The sequence below is a fragment of the Squalius cephalus genome (genome assembly GCF_949319135.1).
Source record: "Squalius cephalus genome assembly, chromosome: 14".
Lineage (NCBI taxonomy): Eukaryota > Metazoa > Chordata > Actinopteri > Cypriniformes > Leuciscidae > Squalius > Squalius cephalus.
This window is the reverse complement of record NC_137135.1, coordinates 10,629,353-10,644,449: the sequence shown is the minus strand read 5'-3', so window position 1 is coordinate 10,644,449 and position 15,097 is coordinate 10,629,353.

Sequence of the window (15,097 nt, the reverse complement as noted above, 5' to 3'; positions counted from 1 at the left end):
CCCCTCTGAAAACTGGTTGCCAGTGGCTTTCCTGAAATGTTTACCTTGCGTACAAAAAGAAAAAGATGCAGAGAGCGAGAGGAAGGAATAAAAATAAAAAGAAGTGTCTGCAAGATGGGACCAGAGCCAAAGCCTTTAAAGTCCGCAACAGAACCATGACAAAAGCAGCTTAATCTCGGTGTTGTCTTTCGGCCTTTCTTTACACATCCTGCCAAGCTGCCTTAGAGGAACGGATTCTTTCTACAGTCCCGCTGACATCATGAAAGCCCGGGAAGAAATCAGGGTCATCAAAGCTATTCACATGTGGGACATCTGTGCAAGTGTGTTAAAACACACAAGCGCTGTGTTTTTACAACCCTTACCTGTTCATGTTTTTCTGAAGCCACAGCAGACATCCAAAATACCTCAAACTATAACACAGATGCTTATCATTCAAGGTGAGCCATTTGGGAGAGGCACGCCGACAACTCATCAGGAAGTTCCTTATAGCCATTCACACGGATAAAAGCCTCTTTAGCACCTTGAAAGAAACCAGAGGATTCAGATAAGCGCGGAGGAAGTGCCGTCATTGTGTTCCGCAGGTGTTGTGACACATTGTTTGGATTAAATTCGACCATCCAAGGGCATCCTCATCATTTAACTTATTTCCTGTAATTACTCACAGAACTGCGGGTCGCGACCGCTCGCGTTGTCCGCACTTGTAAAATTACATTATCATTAATCACAGCTGTGGTAAGAATGAGTAGTTGATGATGTGGGACCGATTCATGACTGTGTTGATAATAAGGTTGATTTTACCTCAGAACAGCTATAAAAAGTCTTCATTTCATTCAAATAGGCCTATTTTTTGTTCAAACTTTAATAGTGATAGTGAACATGAGCTATGTTAGTGATGTCCAACTAACATTTGCAAATCGTATTTTACATGACCAACCCAGACAAAACATCATTTCAGAATACTAATAATGGCAATAAAACAGCCACTTTGTTACATCAGTTACATAAGTTCTCCATAAAATGACTTATTGAACAGCTGGATTTTGTGCTGCTTACAATTATGGCCGCCAAAAGTCGTCAAAGCAGAGCACAAGAAAAAACACCTTCTATGGACAATTTCTAACAGTTATAAAACTGTTAACACACATACAGTGTGTTCATTCTTACAGTGTGCACAGAATCAAAGTTTAATCTAAACATTTTGACATCTTTTTATAGATTAGTTTCTTTACAAACTTTCATTTAGAAATAGCAAATGCTTCAAAGGAAAATTGCTTCTGTGTTTACTCTGACTATTGTGTAAAACAAATGAAACATAACTTCATTTCAAATGCAAAAGAGCAATAAAAATCAATAAATTATACCTGCTTTGGGTAAAGCGTTTCAAGATGTTGGGGTCAGAAGCGTCAAGCATAAATCAATTCATTCCAGCTGAAAGCACAAAGACTCTCTCTGTTTTAAAGTTGGACAATCACTTATGCCAACTCTCGAACTGTTTTCTTTATCTCACTGAAGCAGCACAACTCATTTGTACACCCTGGGGCTGTACAAAGGAAGTCTGATTTATATTTTTCTCAGGCTGCATGACACAATGACAGCCTACCCGAGGGCTGAATTTCACTCTCGCTGGACCCGGGACAGGAAATTACCCGAAATCCCTCTGAAGCCCCAGAGTTCAGGCACATTTCACATGTACAATACTGTCTGTTCACACCTCGCCCCTCTTAGAGAGCTGGATGTCTTGACAAAACAGACGTAATATTGGACACGCTCACACTCAAGATACACACGAGACGGTGAATTACCAGTCGGGGCAGATCACGACAGGTCGAGTGATGATAATCGCTCCCCACTCACATACATCTGTCACCTGTCATGTTCTGATGGAGGATGAAAACCCTAACAGAGATAAATGAATACCTAGTAGTACTAATAAGATAGAGAACTGTTTCAATTACTAATAATTATTGAGTTATTGATCATTTCTTGTGTGTTATTATTATTAATATTATTATTATCTTGCACCCCTGCACCTCTGCGCATAAGCGGTTTGGAGAATGGATGGATCATAATTATCATTATTTATGGTAACACTTTACAATAAGGTTCATTAGTTAACATTAGTTAACTACCATGGACTAAGATGAAGCATTTATTAATCTTAGTTAATATTAATTTAAAAATAATACATTATTAAAATCAAAGGTTGTATTTGTTAACATTAGTTAATGCACACTGAACTAACATGAACAAACAATGAGCAGCTGTATTTTTATTAACTAACATTAACAAAGATTAATAAATACTGTAACAAATGTATTGCTCATTATTAGTTCATGTTAGTTAATACAATAACTAATGTTAACCAATGAACCTTATTGTAAAGTGTTATCTTATTTGTATTTTTCAGTTATTTGTGTTGTTATTGTTAATATACTGACTGTAATGACTGTTATAAGAACTGATTGATGACATCATTTCCTGCAGAACTGCTTTATAGATTAAATTCAATTTAATATTTGTTAATCTAAATCAACATTCAGCTGACTTCCTGACTTTTCCTGTCATCACTTAAAGCTGCTTTGAAACAATATGTATTGTATGAAAGCGCTATAAATAAAGGTGACTTGACTATCTTGGTGCATATGCAAATTTAGCTTGGAATACCATGGTATGTTTTTGTTAGTGATGTTTATTGATGTGTAAAGAGGATATTCATTGACAAATAGTCTTTTCATGGAATGATTTTCTACCTGTCATCCAAGTGGAGTATTTGATTTATAGTATGCGGTATGAAATATGAGGCTCATCGTGTGGTTTCATGTGTTTGTGTCAAGCTTTGGGGGATTAAATGATTTAGGCGTCTGACACATAGTTTCCTAATGTTCCTGTTGGTAATGTATTTGTCTCTTGACAGGCATTACATCTAAATATTCCCCTCCATTTACCCTGGCTCAGTGCAAATAACTCAACGTCACTTTTATTTCCAACTTTGAAAATACGGACTTTATGCTTTACATTTCAGAGTGTTTCAGATAGAATAACACTGTAATTAGGGCCTGATGTCACTGCTTTTATTCTGGCTGGTGCTACCATGTTGTGTGTCAGTCTGGTGATTCGCTGCATGTGTCGGTGTGTTTGATGTGGTGCTTGTTTCGTGTTTGCTAACATACTGCCCTGATGATGTTATTTCTTTTGTGGTTGCTGAATGACAGTTTCATTTCTTTTTTTTTCAATCTGCGCTTTTGTGCGTGGCATGTTTTTGAAAATGTCTCTCTTTCTTCACTATATTAACACATTTCCTTACACCTCTATTGCTTTCATCACAAACCTCAAGACTGCTTAACATGTATAATGAACATGTTTTCAAGCTTACAACTAGCAAAAATGTACAACAAAAAATACCATGTACATACTAATACTACTACCATGTTTTTCTGTATCATTAAAATCTTTTAAATACTTCATCAGTTATTTGACTGTTTAGAATTTGGTTTGTGATATATGTTTATGTGAAATTGTGTGTGAAATTTTAGTACGGGCATCTTGGCCAGGACTCTTTGAATCTCAATGGGAAAAATAAAGGATAAATAAATAAATAACACAACATGTAATCTAATTACCATGACTATGTTTCTTAACTCTTTCCCCTACAAAAATCCTGAGAAAACGCTTCCCCCGAATGATCCGGCTTTCCGTGTTTTCACTGTTATACGGTAGGGGGCGCTATGACACATCTTCTGAAAGAGTACTGAATCTCAAAATACAGGCTAAAAAAATGCAGGAACAGGCGATCTCATATGTGATCACATGCATAAGTAAAATAACGCGATCATCAACATTAAACAGCATATAAATCAAAACGGCCTAATGTTAGTGTCGAATGTCGACCCAGAACGAGCAATAGGACTGTAGTACTCGCTCCGTTCCCACGGCTCTCAGCCCCGCACTGCTTGCCACAGTAACAAATGAACAAGAGTACTTCTTTTTCTCAAGGGACTATGTAAACTGCCTAATATAACAATAACTATAGTATGCAACACATTGTTCTACAAAAAACATTGAAAATATTAGTATTACATATTAAGTTCTGTATTTAATTCCACAAGCCACATTCAGTCTGAAATATAACATTATTTGGCATTTTTACCTCACTTTTGTGTAATAAACATATCTTTTGGTAGAACCATCAAATAATAAGTAAAAAGATTACTTCTGGTTTAATTGTCACATTAGAAAAGGAATGTCGAGTGCATTGTATTGTGGGATAAATTATGCCACACAATAGGCTGTGTCCAACATTGCATACTCTCTTATAGGTACTTATTTTAAAAACAACAACAACAACAAAAACTGTAAAAAAGCACATTTTGTATGAATGTACTACACTAAAAAAACATTTATGTCTCAACAAGATTCATGTATTTGATTTACATATAAAATTTCAATCTATTTGGATTACATAGTTTTAACATAAACAAATGAATAAACTGAATGTGATTCACATTTCTCAGTCATACACAAATAAAACAGGTAAAATTTATGTCATAGTGTTAAAAAACTAAATGTGATTTCTATATGTCAGTCATTCGTAAATGAAACGGGTAAGATTTATGTAATAGTACACAGCAAAATGCCCATGATAAATTAACACTAACTATGTAGTGTGAGCACACACATGAACACTAGGCAAAGTACCATTGAAGCAGTGTTGAAGGTAATGAGATAATTAAGTGATGATTGAGCATTAATGATGAACACCTGCTGTTAACAAGCAGAATCACTGAAGAAAAGAGGAAGAAGAACAATAAAAAGAGAAACTTCCAGTCATAGCCTTAGATTAATTCTACTGAAGATAAAATAAGACATTAAATCTCTGAAGATCTCAGCAGAGGAGTATTAAACAAATCCACAAACAGCATTACCAGCTTCACGTTTTACTAACCAGATTGACTTTATTCCTGTAATTTCTGTTTTAATGAAAATAATAGTTCTCTTACGAGAGGTCTCTCGTACTGCGTAATATCTTACGCTAGGGGAAAATTTCTTTTCCGCGAGATATTGAAGCCAAAAAATTATCCTTAATTTTGTAATAATGCAAAACGCATTGCGGCAGCATGCAGACATAGGCGAGACTGCTCGCGCGCCCATTGGCTGCCCTGTGGCAACTGCAGCAGCCTATCGAGAGAGGCCCCTCATGACGTCAGGTCCAATGAGGGCGCTTCGCCCCCACTACGTCACGTCCCGCCGAAACGGGTGTGGCTTAGGCTTATAAATATAGCTCGATAGGTTGATTGAATCTGATTTTTCATCTCTTCAGCGAAGCTCACGCATCGCTGGATCCCGAGAGGAAGAAGCTGCGCCGTCTGAGAAAGCCTTCTGCGGGACGAGCCTTCACATCTGAAGCCGCTGGCCGACAACTCGCCGCCTTCAGTCGCCGTTCCTGCTACGCTATCCGGCGTGTATATCCTTTTTCTCTGCTAAGTGTGTGTTCGCCGCTGCGACTCACACTCATTGACCTAAAAGAGCCGAGAGTCTTTTTAAAGATGTCTCGCACCTTCTGTGGCTTGTGTCGAGCCCCACTCAGCAACGGGGACCGCCATGTCATCTGCGCTTCCTGCCTGGGTGAGGATCACGCAGCTCTCGCGCTTGCTGACGGCGGCTGCCCTCACTGCGAGCTGATGCCCATGGTGACTCTGAGGACTCGCCTGGCATCTTTCGCCGAGACTGCACCTCCGCCCGCTGCGGTGCCGCGCCGTAAAAGCGCTGTGCTCAGTGGGTCCCGGAACCTCCTCCAACCAGCAAAAGCTCGCCGGTTCGCCCGCCAGCTTCGCCTGCTTCGCCTGAGTCTCTCACTGTCGGACAGTGGCCGCAGTCTGCCGCCGCTTCCGTTATGGATGACGATGAAGAAGCCGCGTCTATGTGGATGGATGTTTCCTGCTACAGGGCTAGCTTTCTTTACGTTACGCCGCAAGCTGGCATCTCTGTTACAGCATACCGAAGCTCTCCGGTCGCCACCATGTCGCGACCAGAGCCCAGATCTCATTCAACCCCTAGCTATTCATGCAAATGCGTGGGCAAAGCTCCCCGGGGTATGAATGGGTGCTGAACGTTATAAAAGAGGCTATTCGCTACAGTTTGCTCGACGCCCCCGCCTTTACGCGGCGCGAATCGAAACTACGGTGAAAATGGAAGTAGCACATCTACTTCGAGCCGAAATAGCGAAACTGTTGAGCAAAGGGGCCATAGACCCTTTATCTCAAGCTCAGAGCGAAGAGGGTCTGTACAGAAGATATTTTCTGGTACAGAAAAAAGACGGGGGTCTCAGACCCATTCTAGATCTAAGACAGCTGAACAAAGTGCTTTCGAAACACCGGTTCAAAATGCTCACAACCAGGAAAATCCTCTCGCAAATTCGCCAGGGGGACTGGTTTATGTCAATAGATCTGAAGGACGCGTATTTCCAAATACAAATAGCGTCACGTCACAGGCGGTTTTTGAGATTCGCCTTCGAGGGCCAGGCATATCAATACACAGTCCTGCCTTTTGGCCTGCCGAGCTATATAATTTTTTGGCACGATGTGCATGGACGCGGCGCTTGCACCCCTGAAACTTCGGGGAATGCGAGTTTTGAATTACTTGGATGATTGGCTGGTTCTAGCTCAGTCACACTCAGAGCTCATAGAACACAGGACCATATTACTCGAACATCTCGAGAATCTGGGTCTCAAAGTCAATTGGGCAAAGAGTTCACCAGTCAGAGAATATCTTTTCTGGGCACAGAACTGGACTCGCTGTCTATGACAGCACAGCTATCGCCGCAGCGCAGACTGGATATTCAGCGCATGACAAAAACCTTCCGCTGCGGCACTAAAATCACGCTCAGAAAGTTTCAGAGGATGCTGGGTCTCATGGCCTCAGCATCATCAGTACTCCAGTTGGGTCTGCTTCGCATGCGCCCACTGCAGTTCTGGCTAAAAGCACGAGTACCACGTCGAGCGTGGACCTCCGGTCTTTTTCGCCTCAAGGTCGATCAGAAATACGTCTCAGCTCTGAAACCTTGGAAAGCGACCGACTGGTACCGGTCAGGTGAAAACCTGGGGACTTCCTTGAGTGTGAAGGTGGTGTCTACGGACGCCTCCACTTCAGGATGGGGAGCGCTGCTCGAGGGCAGACCGTTCTTCAGCCAGTGGTCAGAATGGGAAAGGCTCCTGCACATAAACTGCCTGGAAATGATGGCAGTCGACAACACGCTGAGGCGCTTTTGTCCACAAACGAAAGGACACCACGTCTTGGTCCGTTCGGACAACATGTCTGTGGTGGCCTACATAAATCGCCAAGGAGGTATCATGTCCCGAAACCTTTACAGGCTGACGGAGCGCCTCTTGGTCTGGGCTCAGCACAACCTGCGCTCGCTGAGAGCAGCGCATGTGCCCGGCCACCTGAATGTAGGACCAGACAGACTGTCCAGGAACAATGTTCCGGCAGGGGAATGGTCCCTACACCCGCAGACAGTCCAACTGCGGTGGAAGACATTCGGCAGAGCGAAGGTAGACCTGTTTGCATCTCAAGAAAATGCTCACTGTCCGGAGTTCTCTTCCAAGAGCAGGGATGCGCTGGCCCACGTCTGGCCCCTCTGCCCGCTCTATGCCTTTCCCCCCCGTCACGCTCTTGCCTCAGGTATTAGAGCGGATCAGGGAAAGCGGATGCTCAATGCTACTGGTGGCTCCGTTATGGAAGAACCAGGCTTGGTTTCCAGCTCTGATGCAGCTGACTAGCACTGCCCCATGGCCAATACCAGTGAGGAGGGACCTCCTCTCTCAAGCCAAGGGCTTGATCTGGCATCCTCGCCCAGAGCTATGGTCCCTACATGTGTGGGCCATCAACGGGTACCCGCTAACCTCCCGGTGGGAGTGCTAAACACGATCATACAGGCTAGGGCCCTGTCTACCAGACGGCTCTATTCCTCGAAATGGTCTGTGTTCTCTAGCTGGTGCACAGCTCGTGGCATATCAACCCCAGACTGTGGGGTGACGGAGGTTCTCTCTTTCCTGCAAGAGCTACTGGATAAGGGCAGAACCCCATCCACGCTCAAGGTCTATGTGGCGGCCATAGCAGCGTTTATTAAACTGACGCTTGGCCAGTCACTTGGAAGGAACGATCTGGTCATCCGCTTCCTTAGAGGAGCTAAGAGGTTAAATCCTCCCAGACCTCCCTCAGTCCTCATGTGGGACCTTTCTACGGTTCTGGAAGCCATGAAAGGTGCCCCATTCGAGCCAATCCAATTGATAGATATCAAACACCTGTCGCTCAAGACGGTGTTCCTTCTGGCTCTCGCTTCGGTAAAGCGTATAGGGGACCTGCAAGTGCTCTCAGAGAGTGCGATGTGTATGGAATTTGGGCCTAATGACTCGAAAGTCATACTCAAACCAAGGCACGGGTACGTTCCTAAATCCCTCAACACACCGTTTAGAGCACAGGTGATTTCCCTGTCGGCCCTGCCGGTCTCTAATGAGGAAAAGGACGCAAGCTTCCTTTGCCCGGTCAGGGCTTTAAGGGCTTATGTGTCTCGCTCGTCTGTTTTCAGACAGACGGAGCAGCTCTTTGTCTCGTTCAGCGGACGTGCTAAGGGACTAGCCACGTCGAAACAGAGCCTATCCAGATGGATAGTTGATGCTATAGCGCTGGCTTACACTTCTAAGGGCCTACAGTGCCCATTAGGTGTCAGAGCGCACTCCACGCGAGCCATGGCCTCGTCGTGGGCTTGGTCTAGCGGGATTGCCTTGCAAGATATCTGTACGGCGGCGGGCTGGGCCTCCCCGTCTACATTTATTAGGTTTTATAACCTAGAAGTTCCCGCCTTGCAGGCTAAGCTGTTTTCGATCTAATATAAGACCCTTATTATTCATCAGTTCAGGCCGAGTTTTCGCCCTGATTGTGTGGAACACCTGATATAATTGGCTCCTGATATAATTGGACGCTACTTATTACGGAAATGATGCTGTTCTAGCCCCTCTTTCCCGGACCCTCTGCGAGTCCCTGGTGATCATGCACTATATGAGCCCCGGGCACCTGCCCTTGGGACTTTGGTGCTGGATCTCAGCACGCACAGCGTTTTGCATTGTGTTTCCCTAGCGTAAGATATTATGCAGTACGAGAGACCTCTCGTAAGAGAACGTACTCGGTTACTAACGTAACCTCGGTTCTCTCTAGAAGAGGGAACGAGTACTGCATATCTTGCCGTGCATGCATCACGCTCTGGTTCGCTTCGGCGATTAAAAACCAGATTCGATCAGCCTATCGAGCTATATTTATAAGCCTAAGCCACACCCGTTTCGGTGGGACGTGACGTAGTGGGTGCGAAGCGCCCTCATTGGACCTGACGTCATGAGGGGCCTCTCTCGATAGGCTGCTGCAGTTGCCGCAGGGCAGCCAATGGGCGCGCGAGCTGTCTCGCCTATGTCTGCATGCTGCCGCAACGCGTTTTGCATTATTACAAAATTAAGGAAATTTTTTTGGCTTCAATATCTCTCAGAAAAGAGATTTTCCCCTAGCGTAAGATATTATGCAGTACTCGTTCCCTCTTCTAGAGAGAACCGAGGTTACGTTAGTAACCGAGTACGTTTCATTTGACATCACCATGATCAGTGGTTTCTTTAGTTGATCTCTTGACCCTTGACTTTTTAACATTAGTTTTTCTCTGGCTGCTGTAATTGTGTGTTTGTAAAACACATTTATTATGGTTAGAAAAGCCAACACAAAAATGTAATCAGGTGATGCAGGCATTGATATTGATGATGACATAATCATCACTGACATATCACTGATCTCATTCAGAGTCTAATGCTCTGGTTATATAGGTAATGTGTTAATTTTGTATCATTCATTATAGTAGCCATATGATTCTACAGTATGAGATACAGCATTCTTATGGTAATCGAAAAGATGCAGGATTAACGACATTGGGGGATTTTGTTTGACGTCCACCTGTGAATGCAGACACGATGACTGGATTGTTTTTACATTACACTGAGGTCCAATCATTCGACTACCTCCGAATCTGGACACGCCGAACGGATAACATTCCGATCTGAAGTGCATTTACACTTGTCTTTTCAATGTGTATCCGAATACAGGTCGCATGATAATGCCAAGTATAAACGGAGCTTTAGACACACACAGACATCAAGGATCAGCATATGAATCTCAACAATGGTGACAATCAATGAAATGCTTCATGCTGCAGTGCATGCTGGGTACCATCAAAACTCACCCATGGCTCCCAGCATGCATTGCGGCATTAATAAATTATGCAGCTCAATTGTTTGACTAATTGTCATTAATATATTCTTTTTTGTGACTTTTTAGCAACTTGATCTGAGTCAGAGTTGATCTGTTTATCTGAATTATTATTTTTTTTATTGTCACCATTATTAAGATTCATACGCTGATACTTGATGTCTGTGTGTGTCTAAGTGATGATGTTGACAAAAAGCTTTTGTGCGCTAAATATTTCTAAAATCCTGCAATTTAATCGAATACCACAATCCAGTACGCTGGATCTCATACTGTTAAATCACATGGCTAATGAATGAATAATACAAAATTAATAATTATGGTAATAGTTACCTATAATAAAAGCATTAGACTCTAAATGAAATTATCATTTAGGCCATGATGATTGTCATCATCAAATAACATCATCATCATCATCACCTGTATCACCTGATCACATTCTCTCTTGGTATTCTTTGCCATATCAAATGTGCTTTATAAATGAAACACATTTTTATTCAATTATTAAATATTTTAATTAAAACAAAAATTACACAAATAAGCCCAAACTGATAAGTGAAGCTGGTAATGTTGTTTGTGGAGCTGTTTGATCCTCCTCTGCTGAGATCTTCAGAGATTTAATGTCTTTTACATTTTTTTACAATAACTTTGCTACTATTTTGATGTCATTCTTCAAAACTCTAGACACAAAACTCAAAACGGTTATCACTTGTAACACATGCTATGTTCAAAACGTATTGTGCATTCACATCTTTAAAGAAATCTTGCACTTGCACAATCATTGGTTCAAAAAACAAATTTACTGTGAAATACCATTGAAACATAACTATAGATCACCCACACACAAGCAACCGATAGTTTCACTGTGTCATTGTTCGTACAATCATTAAATATTGTAGAACAAAATAGGTGATACAGGTTTCATTATGGTACTACATGTACAGTAAATACATCTCTGTAAAAGTACTGCAGTAGTAGAGAGAATACTACAGACACAGTGGAATCATTGAACAAAGTTTGTAATATATTGATGCAAAACACTACAGTACAATCACAACATAGGTTTATTTGAATCAAAGCAAAAATAATTAGCTATGAAATAGAAAAGAAAAGACAGTACTGTAAAACATAAAATGCAGTGTTCCTCAACTTGCTTGCTTGTACTGTAAGAAACAAAACAGGAGTGATTAACTATACAGTGCAGTACTGTCAATATACTGTAAATAGTCTGAAAAGGTGGTACAGTATTTGGGACCATAGACACAGTGTCTGATGAAGCATTATGATAAAATATTAGGCTACATCCATGGATATTGTAGTCTAATTGGTTCATGCTCCACGCTAACTGGTGACAATGAATCTCGTTATCTTGAAACTTTCATGATTTACTGTAAACATGGAAGATTGTTTGTCTGTTTCCATACAACTATGCATTAAGAGTAATGCAACAGTTACTTATCATTTTGAGCAGTTGTATCATCATTGTAAGGAAATGAATAGACACTCATTTGAAATGTAATCTGTGAATTGCCTTTTGAAATAGTAGTACTATGTTGTGTCATATTGAACAGGTGATTTTTGTTGAATGAACAAATGATCTAAGTTGTATGTGTATTGTATCCAAGCAATTGAGAAAAGGGTTAGAGTTTTGAAAAATGTGCATTTTGATCATTGGTTGTGAGTTTTGTGTCTAGAGTTGTGAAAAATGACATCAAGGTTCTAAAAATAGAAACAAAGTGATTGTAAAAAACTGTATCTTAAGTTGATTTCATCTCATGCCGAGTTCACACTGCACGGTTTTTAAAGTAGTCGGGTCACTATTCCCCGCACACTGCACGACTATCTGGGGTATCATTCAGTTGCTGCTGTGTGCACACTGCACGATGGATCAGGGGGGTTCACATTGTATGACTTTACAAAAAAAAAGAATCGACGACTATGTTTCACAACCAAACACACGTAAGAAGTGATAAGGAAATAACGCAAGATCACGCGTCAGTTCTCGCGCGAGACTGAAATTGTTATTAAAAATGATAGCCCCTAAGTAGCGTGTGATCCAAATTATGTGTGCGCTGATTTGCAGTGAAAAAAGAGACAAAGAAAAACAGATTATGCAGGAGGAAATGGTTGGGGAGACGCAGAGAGCAGAGTATTGTGTGTTCTGCAAAGAAAGTTGGGGGTAAATAAATAATTTTGCAATGTTGCTGCTGGTCAAGCAAATGTTTGTGGTTTGTTTCTGTTTGATATAATTGTAAATATATCTATTCAAATACTGATATTCTGGTCTATAACTCCTCCCCGAACTCCCCGCTGCCCTGTATCTTGCTCTCTCATTGACTGTAGGTCATCGCGATGTAGTTTTCTGTCAGAACACATTTCACACAACAGGATTTTGAATCCTCATCTGCGATTCTCTCAGATCGTGTCTTCAATAATTAGCACTGCATGATTGTCACTCACTTGAACGAGCACTGATTTGCCTATGATTATCATTTGCCGTCTATCTCGCAAAACCTGTCGGCAGGTGAAAATCGGGGCTAAAACCAAGCAGTGTGAACTGGGCATAAGGCTATGGCTGGAAGTTTCTCTTTTTTCTGTTCTTCTTTCTCTTTTCTTCTACAGTGATACTGCTTGTTAACAGCAGGTGTTCATCATTAATGCTTAATCATCACTTAATTATCTCATTAACTTCAACACTGCTTCGTGGTACTTTAACTCTGTAGTGTGCACACACACTAGGCAGTGTTAATTTATCATGGGCATTTTGCTGTGTATTATCACATAAATCTTACCCGTTTCATTTACGAATGACTGACATATAGAAATCTAATTCAGTTTTTTAATACAATTAAATACATTTTACCTGAATGACTGAGAAATATGAATCACATTCAGTTTATTCATTAGTTTATGTTAAAACTATGTAATCCAAATGGATGGAAATGCAATTCAAATACATAAATCTTAAGTTTAGACATAAATGTTTTTTGAGCGTACATTAGCCATGTTGTCATTATCACGTGACCTTGCAGTGTCAGTCGTTTCACTGCCATTCACAAATTCTCTCCTATGGCCTGTATAGTAGGATAGTAAAGTGTCTACCGTATGTACACTTCAGAATCTCACCAGTAGTAGAAGGTCATCCGGGTTATTTTGCCTGCTTTTTTACCGTACATTTTGACATACTCCTTTATCACATACTGGTTTTCACCTATAGAGAAGTATGCCGATTTTTGGGCACAGCCACTGTGCCAAATGGAGCATATCATCTAGGTATATTCACAAAACGTTCACATTATCTGCACAGTATACATACTGTAAAAACAGTCTCAGCAGAACTCAGTAGTATTTTGCTATCCCCAACCTAACAAATCCTTTCCACACATTTACGGTCATCTTCATCCTAATGGTGGAATTACACAACTGCATGTCTTTTAATGAAGCGCATAATGCATCCTCAATGTCTGTACAACTCAGTTAAGCCACTGTTCAATCTTTCCACCATTTAACAAACTTCATAAGGCAAACATATGTAACCAGGCATTCAATTACAGGGCTTCGTCAAGCTGTAGTTGGCCATTTGAAACTTTATGCCTAACCACTGCTTGATTTGCGGTGATGCAATGAAGTGCACAAAACACCAACATTTCAGAGGACGTTTCACTCTGTTGAGACCTTGAACACTGAGTATCACAGATTTAGTACTATATTACCAGAGGTTGAGTTAAGGAGAGGTAAGCCCTCATGATAGCCATTTCCACTGCATTATGGATGGATAATGAGTTCCAGGTGTGTGTGCCAGTGTCTCAGATGAACCTATTAAAACTTTCATACTCACAGCCTCTTAAGCTCCCCCTACTAAATATGGCACTTTAATAAGCAAGATGAGCCTAATTTAGTTCCATCTTCATTATTTTGTTTAGTTCCATCCTCATTTGATAAGGATCAAACTGTTGAAGGGCCTGTGCTCACCGGTACAGCTTCATCAAGGTTTTGTGTGTGCGTGCGTGTGTGTGTGTGTGTGTGTGTCCTTTGCATTCCAAAGAGGTGAGCAGCCTGGAAACAACTGCCTCCAACAAGTTTTTTTCCTTATGTTGTTGTAATTGTGGGAAGTGATTATTGTAAACACACACACGCTCACTCACAGTGCCTGGTATGAATGTACACCACCACATCAGGAGAAAACGGCAACCAGATGTGCTGTTAGCAGAATGACCAGAGGAAACACAGACTATTAAAGGTAGAGTGAGAATATGTGTAATATGAAGTAGTGTAATCACTACGTTTCACCATCCACAATAATTAGGCTATATATTATTCGCCTGTACATATATACAGTCATGTGAAAAAGAAAGTACACCCTTTTGAATTCTATGGTTTTATGTATCAGGACATAAAACATCATGGTCATCAGCTGCAGGTCTTAAAATTAGGTAAATGCAACCTCAAATGAACAACAACACATGACATATTACACCGTGTCATTATTTATTTATCAAAATCTAGGGCAAAATGGATGTGTGACAAACTAAGTACACTCTCACTGCTTCCATAGGAATTCAGAGAGTATGTAGCAGTCAGGCGCTGCTAATCAAATGCCTTCGATTAACTGATCATCAGCATGCGTAACCACCTCTATAAAAGCAGAAGTTTAGGCGGTCTGTTGGTCTAGAGCATTCAGGTGTGTGTTAACGCAATAAGGAGGAGGAAAGACATCAGCACATTGTGTGTGTGTGTGTATGCACGGGGTTTGTTCAAATACAAAACATGAAAAATAGGGACATAAGAAGCACCATTAATAATC